This window comes from Balaenoptera ricei, chromosome X, assembly GCF_028023285.1.
Source record: "Balaenoptera ricei isolate mBalRic1 chromosome X, mBalRic1.hap2, whole genome shotgun sequence".
NCBI lineage: Eukaryota > Metazoa > Chordata > Mammalia > Artiodactyla > Balaenopteridae > Balaenoptera > Balaenoptera ricei.
In genome coordinates this window covers 116535389-116544663 of record NC_082660.1, presented here as the reverse complement: position 1 = coordinate 116544663, position 9275 = coordinate 116535389, and positions in this window count along the sequence as shown.

The following is a 9275-nucleotide window of genomic DNA, read 5'->3' as shown; positions in this document are numbered from 1 at the left end:
TTCAAAGAAGGTTCTTAAAAGCAGGGACTCAAAAAAGGTATCTCAAAAAGTTTAGGTTATCCAACTATGAAAGTATGGAACATCCAAGTGTGTGGATTCACAGACTAGTTGCAATTAGGAGTTTGCAGCACACAAGCTGAAGATTATTGGGCTAGGATATCTTGAGTTGGGGCATGGGCCTCATGATTTGAGTTTATGTGCCACCCAAGAAACCCAGGAGAAAAGTACCCTCCTTCCCCTACACCCACTTCTCCCAAAAAACCCTCAAATGACACAAAACAAAAAACAGCATGTCCAAAGTGGCTGATTTCAAAATCTGTAAAGAAATCCCTGAGTGGGCAGAGACTCACTGTGTAAATATTGTGAAGAACTACTTCATTCTGCCACCTGATCTTTCCACTGGGAGCTTGGCTGTTTCCCCCAGATCCAGCCTGTCAGTCTTATGGTTGATACAGACTCCAGGAGATGTGCAATCCTGGCTGCCACCCTCCCCATCACGCTTCTCACCCCATCTGTTGGCTGGTTCTTAATTCTCTGTACTGGTATTAGAAGTTCCCTCTGGGAACCCAATTAGGGCGTGCTCACCAAGCAAAACTAATGTGTCCTCTGTAGGAAGTATATACAGCAGTGTTCAACATGTTGGTTTGATGGGACTTGAAGCAGCAAACAGACAGTGTTCCCATAACGCCTGTCACTCCGGGACAGAACCATAGGGGGAGTAGAAATAAGGGAGGAAGGGAAAGAGAATGGGGACACTTTGGGACACAGCTGCCACCTACTGCTGCTCTGCCATGCCTAGAAAAGCAATGAAAGCTGAAGGCATTTGCTCAGTTTGCTCGGCCCCTGGTGAGGCCGCAATATCTCTAAGCCAGTTAGTTACATAGAGGGTGGTAAGGTTGCTCAGTCTGGAGAAGCGAAGCATGGAAAGAGTTAGGGAAGAGACAGGAGCTATTTTCAGTTTTGAGGAACATGGCTGTCACTGTTGGTGACCTGGGAATGAGGGAGAAAACTGGTTTTCTGCATTGTGGCTTCAAATCTCAGACCTAGTAATGTCAGCAGGGTATGGGAGGCAGAGGAAATAGGCTTAGTTGGGGACAAACCTTTCTATAGCCAGAGCCTTCTTGCCTATCAACCTGCCTCTCTACCCTTGGTATAGGTGGTTGGTGCCTTCTAGGGAATTCCATGATTGCAGACGTGAGGGAGGAGGTGCAGAGGACCAGAATAATCTGGGACACTGGTCAAAAGCACAGATTCTCAAGTCCCACTCCAGACCTCCTGAAAAAGATTCTCTGTAGGAGGGCTCTGGATATCTGTATTTTAATAAGCTCCCCCAGATGATGCTGATCTGAAGCCTATCCACACAGTAGTTTTTGAAAATCCCTGAGCCAGTGGCCCTTTAAGACCCTTTCCAACTCCAAGAAGTCAGGACTATAGTCTTTAGCCCCAGTGCCAGCCAATGTAGCCTAGAGAGAGTGGGTCTAGGAAGAAGTTGCTTTGCAGAGCCAAGGAAAAGGAGACAAATGTCTCCAAGGAAAAGACTTTCAAGAGGCTCCAGCTCTCCTGGTAAGGGAAGGTACAGGAGTGTCAGGAGTCACACACCACTCCTGCCTTTGGTGACTACATTTTAAGCATTAATAATAGCTCACATGCTCACATATACTGAGAGTCTATTATGTGCCAAACACTTTGCTTAGCACTTTACATTCCTTTTCCTTCCTTATAATAACCCTCTGAGATAGATATTATTATTGCCCTATTTTATAGAAGAAAAAGCTAAGACTCAAAAAAAATAATAAACTTGCCCAAGACCACATGGCTCTTAACCACCACGCTAGGCCTGGGTTGCCTCACTCGAGTAATAAAGGAGCACTTTGGCAAAGGCCTTTTGGATTCATTAAAACTAAAAGAACCACACTCATGATTGTACTCTCAAGTCCCAGGCAGAATTGAAGGCAAGGTTTGGGGATGTCTTGGGTTTTATTAACCTTCAAGTCCTACCTGCTTGATTGTATGGGTGATTGCATACCTCTGTGAAGTGGCTTTTCTGTCTGCCCTGAGTCCCACCACTTTCCTGCCTCCACACCAGGACCCACACTAATCTACAAAGTGCCTTTGTGAAAATCAGAAAAAGGTGTCCCTTCTAATACATGTTGCCCAGTGGGCACAGGGCTTGGAGAGCAGTTTGAGACTTCAGACAAATTAGAAAAGGAGGCACTCTATCTCTCTGAGTGGATGCACCTCTGCATCAGTTGTATAGCTTAGGAAGTGGAGAATGGGCTGGATTACAGCCTCCTTGAACTCCCTTGGCCTTATACCTTTTTACAGGGTCCAATCTGCTCAAATCTACACAGCAGACCTTGTGGCCACCCTGCCCAATACTTCCTCTGGTCTCTAGCCCCGAAGGTTGCCTAATCTCAGGGAGGTGAGAAAGGAGGCAGCTCCTCACTGAGGGAGACATTGGAGGAGGGAAGCAGAAAAGAGCCTATTGATCTTCTTGGATGTGTAGATTAACATTTTTTGTCAAAATTGGGAAGTGTTCAGTCATTAGCTCTTTAAGTATTCTTTCTGCCCCTTTCTCTCTCTCCTTTCCTTCTGGGATTCCCATTATGCATATGGTGATACATTTGATAATGTCCCACAAGTCTCTGAGGCTCTGTTCTGTTTTATCATTCTTTCTTCTTTCCGTTCCTCAGACCGTATAATCTAATTCTTTCTTTTACCAGCTCAAATCTGCTACTGAGCCCTTCTACTGAAATTTTCACTTAAGTGATTATACATTTCAACTCCACAATTTCCATTGTGTTGTTTTTATGTCTATCTCCTTATTGATATTCTCCATATAATGAGAAATTATCACCATACCTTCCTTTAATTATTTCAATGTAGTTTCCTTTACTTTCTTGAACATAGTTATAAAAGATACTTTAAAGTCTTTGTCTGCTAAGGCCAACATCTGGGGCCACTCAGATACAGTTTCTATTGTCTACATTTTTTGTTTCATTTTGTTTTGTTTTTGTGGGTTTTTTTTTTAATTTTTGAATTATATTTTATTTATTTTTTTATACAGCAGGTTCTTATTAGTCATCAATTTTATACACATCAGTATATACATGTCAATCCCAATCGCCCAATTCATCACACCACCACCACCACCACCCCACGGCTTTCCCCCCTTGGTGTCCATACATTTGTTCTCTACATCTGTGTCTCAATTTCTGCTCTGCAAACTGGTTCAACTGTACCATTTTTCGAGGTTCCACATATACGCGTTAATATACGATATTTGTTTTTCTCTTTCTGACTAACTTCACTCTGTATGACAGTCTCTAGATCCATCCACGTCTCAACAAATGACCCAATTTCGTTCCTTTTTATGGCTGAGTAATATTCCATTGTATATATGTACAACATCTTCTTTATCCATTCATCTGTCAATGGGCATTTAGGTTGCTTCCATGACCTGGCTATTGTAAACAGTGCTGCAATGAGCATTGCGGTGCATGTGTCCTTTTCAAGTATGGTTATCTCTGGGTATATGCCCAGTAGTGGGATTGCTGGATCATATGGTAATTCTATTTTTAGTTTTTTAAGGAACCTCCATACTGTTCTCCATAGTGGCTGTATCAATTTACATTCCCACCAACAGTGCAAGAGGGTTCCCTTTTCTCCACACCCTCTCCAGCATTTGTTGTTTGTAGATTTTCTGATGATGCCCATTCTAACTGGTGTGAGGTGACACCTCATTGTAGTTTTGATTTGCATTTCTCTAATTAGTGATGTTGAGAAGCTTTTCATGTGCTTCTTGGCCATCTGTATAACTACTTTGGAGAAATGTCTATTTACATCTTCAGCCCATTTTTGGATTGGGTTGTTTGGTTTTTTAATATTGACCCAAATAATATATATTTTGGAGATTAATCCTTTGTATGTTGATTTGTTTACAAATATTTCCTCCCATTCTGAGGGTTGTCTTTTCGTCTTGTTTATGGTTTCCTTTGCTGTGCAAAAGCTTTGAAGTTTCATTAGGTCCCATTTGTTTATTTTTCTTTTTATTTCCATTACTCTAGGAGGTGGATCAAAAGACATCTTGCTGTGATTTATGTCAAAGAGTGTTCTTCCTATGTTTTCCTCTGAGAGTTTTATAGTGTCTGGGCTTACATTTAGGTCTCTAATCCATTTTGAGTTTATTTTTGTGTATGGTGTTAGGGAGTGTTCTAATTTCATTCTTTTACATGTAGCTGCCCAGTTTTCCCAGCAACATTTATTGAAGAGACTGTCTTTTCTCCATTGTATATTCTTGCCTCCTTTGTCATAGATTAGTTGACCATAGGCGCGTGGGTTTATCTCTGGGCTTTCTATCTTGTTCCATTGATCTATGTTTCTGTTTTTGTGCCAGTACCATATTGTCTTGGTTACTGTAGCTTTATAGTATAGTCTGAAGTCAAAGAGTCTGATTCCTCCTGCTCCGTTTTTGTCCCGCAAGACTGCTTTGGCTATTTCGGGGTCTTTGGTGTCTCCATACAAATTTTAAGATTTTTTGTTCTAGTTCCATAAAAAATGCCATTGGTAATTTGAGAGAGATTGCATTGAATCTGTAGATTGCTTTGGGTAGTAGAGTCATTTTCACAATATTGATTCTTCCAGTCCAAGAACATGGTATATCTCTCCATCTGTTGGTATCATCTTTAATTTCTTTCATCAGTGTCATAGTTTTCTGCATACACGTCTCTTGTCTCCCTAGGTAGGTTTATTCCTAGGTATTTTATTCTTTTTGTTGCAGTGGTAAATGGGAGTGTTTCCTTAATTTCTCTTTCAGATTTTTCATCATTAGTGTAGAGGAATGCAAGAGATTTCTGTGCATTAATTTTGTATCCTGCAACTTTACCAAATTCATTGATTAGCTCTAGTAGTTTTCTGGTGGCATCTTTACGATTCTCTATGTATACTATCATGTCATCTGCAAACAGTGACAGTTTTACTTCTTTTCCAATTTGTATTCCTTTTATTTCTTTTCCTCCTCTGATTGCCATGGTTAGGACTTCCAAAACTATGTTGAATAATAGTGGAGAGAGTGGACATCCTTGTCTTGTTCCTGATCTTAGAGGAAATGCTTTCAGTTTTTCACTATTGAGAATGATGTTCACTGTGGGTTTGTTGTATATGGCCTTTATTATGTTGAGGTAGGTTCCCTCTATGCCCACTTTCTGGAGAGCTTTTATCATAAATGAGTGTTGAATTTTGTCAAAAGCTTTTTCTGCATCTATTGAGATGATCATATGGTTTTTATTCTTCAATTTGTTACTATGGTGTATCACATTGATTGATTTGCATATATTGAAGAATCCTTGCATCCCTGGGATAAATCCCACTTGGTCATGGTGTATGATTCTTTTAATGTGTTGTTGGATTCTGTTTGCTAGTATTTTGTTGAGGATTTTTGCATCTATATTCATCAGTGGTACTGGTCTGTAATTTTCTTTTTTGTAGTATTTTTGTCTGCTTTTGGTATTAGGGTGATGGTGGCCTCATAGAATGAGTTTGGGAGTGCTCCTTCCTCTGCAATTTTTTGGAAGAGTTTGAGAAGGATGGGTGTTAGCTCTTCTCTAAATGTTTGATAGAATTCACCTGTGAAGCCATCTGGTCCTGGACTTTTGTTTGTTGGAAGATTTTTAATCACAGTTTCAATTTCATTACTTGTGATTGGTCTGTTCATATTTTCTATTTCTTCCTGGTTCAGTCTTGGAAGGTTATACCTTTCTAAGAATTTGTCCATTTCTTCCAGGTTGTCCATTTTCTTGGCATAGAGTTGCTTGTAGTAGTCTCTTAGGATGCTTTGTATTTCTGCGGTGTCTGTTGTAACTTCTCCTTTTTCATTTCTGATTTTATTGATTTGAGTCCTCTCCCTCTTTTTCTTGATGAGTCTGGCTAATGGTTTATCAATTTTGTTTTTCTTCTCAAAGAACCAACTTTTAGTTTTATTGATCTTTGCTATTGTTTTCTTTGTTTCTATTTCATTTATTTCTGCTCTGATCTTTATGATTTCTTTCCTTCTGCTAACTTTGGGTTTTGTTTGTTCTTGTTTCTCTAGTTCCTTTGGGTGTAAGGTTAGATTGTTTACTTGAGATTTTTCTTGTTTCTTGATGTAGGCTTGTATAGCTATAAAATTCCCTCTTAGAACTGCTTTTGCTGCATCCCATAGGTTTTGGATCGTCGTGTTTTCATTGTCATTTGTCTCTAGGTATTTTTTGATTTCCTCTTTGGTTTCTTCAGTGATCTCTTGGTTATTTAGTAACGTATTGTTTAGCCTCCTGGTGTTTGTGTTTTTTACGTTTTTTGCCCTGTAATTCATTTCTAATCTCATAGCATTGTGGTCGGAAAAGAGGCTTGATATGATTTCAATTTTCTTAAATTTACTGAGGCTTGATTTGTGACCCAAGATGTGATCTATCCTGGAGAATGTTCCATGTCCACTTGAGAAGAAAGTGTAACCTGCTGTTTTTGAATGGAATGTCCAATAAATATCAATTAAATCTATCTGGTCTATTGTGTCATTTAAAGCTTCTCTTTCCTTATTTATTTTCATTTTGGATGTTCTGTCCGTTGGTGTAAGTGAGGTGTTAAAGTCCCCCACTATTATTGTGTTACTGTCGATTTCCTCTTTTATAGCTGTTAGCAGTTGCCTTATGTATTGAGGTGCTCCTATGTTGGGGGCATATATATTTATAATTGTTATATCTTCTTCTTGGATTGATCCCCTGATCATTATGTAGTGTCCTTCCTTGTCTCTTGTAACATTCTTTATTTTAAAGTCTATTTTATCTGATATGAGGATTGCTACTCCAGCTTTCTTTTGATTTCCATGTGCATGGAATATCTTTTTCCATCCCCTCACTTTCAGTCTGTATCTGTCCCTAGGTCTGAAGTGGGTCTCTTGTAGACAGCATATATATGGGTCTTGTTTTTGTATCCATTCAGCAAGCCTCTGTCTTTTGGTTTGAGCATTTAGTCCATTCATGTTTAAGGTAATTATCGATATGTATGTTCCTATTACCATTTTCTTAATTGTTTTGGGTTTGTTTTTGTAGGTCCTTTTCTTCTCTTGTGTTTCTCACTTAGAGAAGTTTCTTTAGCATTTGTTGTAGAGCTGGTTTGGTGGTGCTGAATTCTCTTAGCTTTTGCTTGTCTGTAAAGCTTTTGATTTTTCCATCATATCGGAATGCAATCCTTGCTGGGTAGAGTAATCTTGGTTGTAGGTTCTTCCCTTTCATCACTTTAAGTATATCATGCCACTCCCTTCTAGCTTGTAGAGTTTCTGCTGAGAAATCAGCTGTTAACCTTATGCGAGTTCCCTTGCATGTTACTTGTCATTTTTCCCTTGCTGCTTTTAATAATTTTTCTTTGTCTTTAATTTTTGCCAATTTGATTACTATGTGTCTCAGCATGTTTCTCCTTGGGTTTATCCTGTATGGGACTCTCTGCGCTTTCTGGACTTGGGTGGCTATTTCCTTTCCCATGTTAGGGAATTTTTCGACTATAATCTGTTCAAATATTTTCTCTGGTCCTTTCTCTCTCTCTTCTCCTTCTGGGACCCCTATAATGTGAATGTTGTTGCATTTAATGTTGTTCCAGATGTCTCTTAGGCTGTCTTCATTTCTTTTCATTCTTTTTTCTTTATTCTATTCTGCAGCAGTGAATTCCACCATTCTGTCTTCCAGGTCACTTATCCGTTCTTCTGCCTCAGTTATTCTGCTATTGATTCCTTTTAGTGTAGTTTTCATTTCAGTTATTGTATTGTTCATCTCTGTTTGTTTGTTCTTTAATTCTTCCAGGTCTTTGTTGAACATTTCTTGCATCTTCTCGATCTTTGTCTCCATTCTTTTTCCGAGGTCCTGGATCATCTTCACTATCATTGTTCTGAATTCTTTTTCTGGATCGTTGCCTATCTCCACTTCATTTAGTTGTTTTTCTGGGGTTTTATCTTGTTCCTTCATCTGGTACATAGCTCTCTGCCTTTTCATCTTGTCTATCTTTCTGTGAATGTGGTTTTTGTTCCACAGGCTGCAGGACTGTAGTTCTTCGTGCTTGTCTGTCTACATGTTTTTTCTGAATATGGGTCACAGTTTTCTGTTTCTTTGTATATATAATAATTTTTTTGTTGAAAACTGGGCATTTTAGAGAATATTGTAGCAACTCTAAAATTAACCTCCTTCTGGGGCTTGTTGCTGTTTGTTTGTTTATTTGTTTATTTAGTGACTTGGCTGGACTAATTCTGAGAAGTTATTTCCCCTGTAGTGGATAGCCTCAAATGTTTCTGCTGAGATTTTTTTTTCCATTTTTACTTTTAAGTCTGGCTTCCTAGGGGTTGCTCTTGGGTCAGCATCACTTAGTGGTTAAGCCATCAATTAGTCAAAAGTTGTGCATAAGCCCCTAGATCCAGTGTAGTTTTCATCCTTTACTGTTTGATCTGTGTGTGGCTTGGAGACTGCTTTCACAGTTCGGGGGAAAACCAATCAGTCAGGGACTTCTTTTTTGGAAGCACTTTCTCTAGTCATCCCTAAGAAAGTGCAGCCTTGAGAATAGAGAAGTCTTCCAGACCACAGGGGATGAGTGTGATCTTAGCAGGACTCTCTTAGACTATCTCTTTCCCTGATATACCTGTAAAATTTATGTCTGGTCTCCTTCTATTGGTATCACCAAGCTGTTACCCTCCTCTGATTGCTAGCCACTGTGAGTTTTATAGTGTTAAACAACACCCTAGGGGCATGAATTCCTCCACTCTCTGATCCAAATGAAGTCTACTCTCTTTGGCTGGGCCAGATCTGCCAGTCTTTGCAGTTTGTCCCACGACTCCTCTCAGGGAGAACCTCAGTGTTATGACATACAAGGATTTGGGGGACATTGTTTTTCAATGATAATCCACCCAGATCCTCCCTATAGAGCAGGTGCTATGATTTGATGAAAGAGGCACCACCAACTGGTTGCTGTCGTCCACCCCATATAGATTTCTGCAGCACAGAGATGGGAGGCATTGGATATTCACCAGATTCCACCACCTTTCCAGTATAGATGTTCCAGACCAGGAAACTGGGGAAGATACAGGTTGTTTACGAGGCTGTATCTGAGTTAGTCCAGTCTGCCCAGTGTGGCTGGAGTAGTTTTTCTACAGATGGAACTGAGGGAGGGATGGGTACAGCTCAGCTGCCATGGCCTGCCACTGTTCTTGCAAGTTTCAATCAAATTTGTTGAATCAGTGTCTCTCAATTTTGTGTAAACCT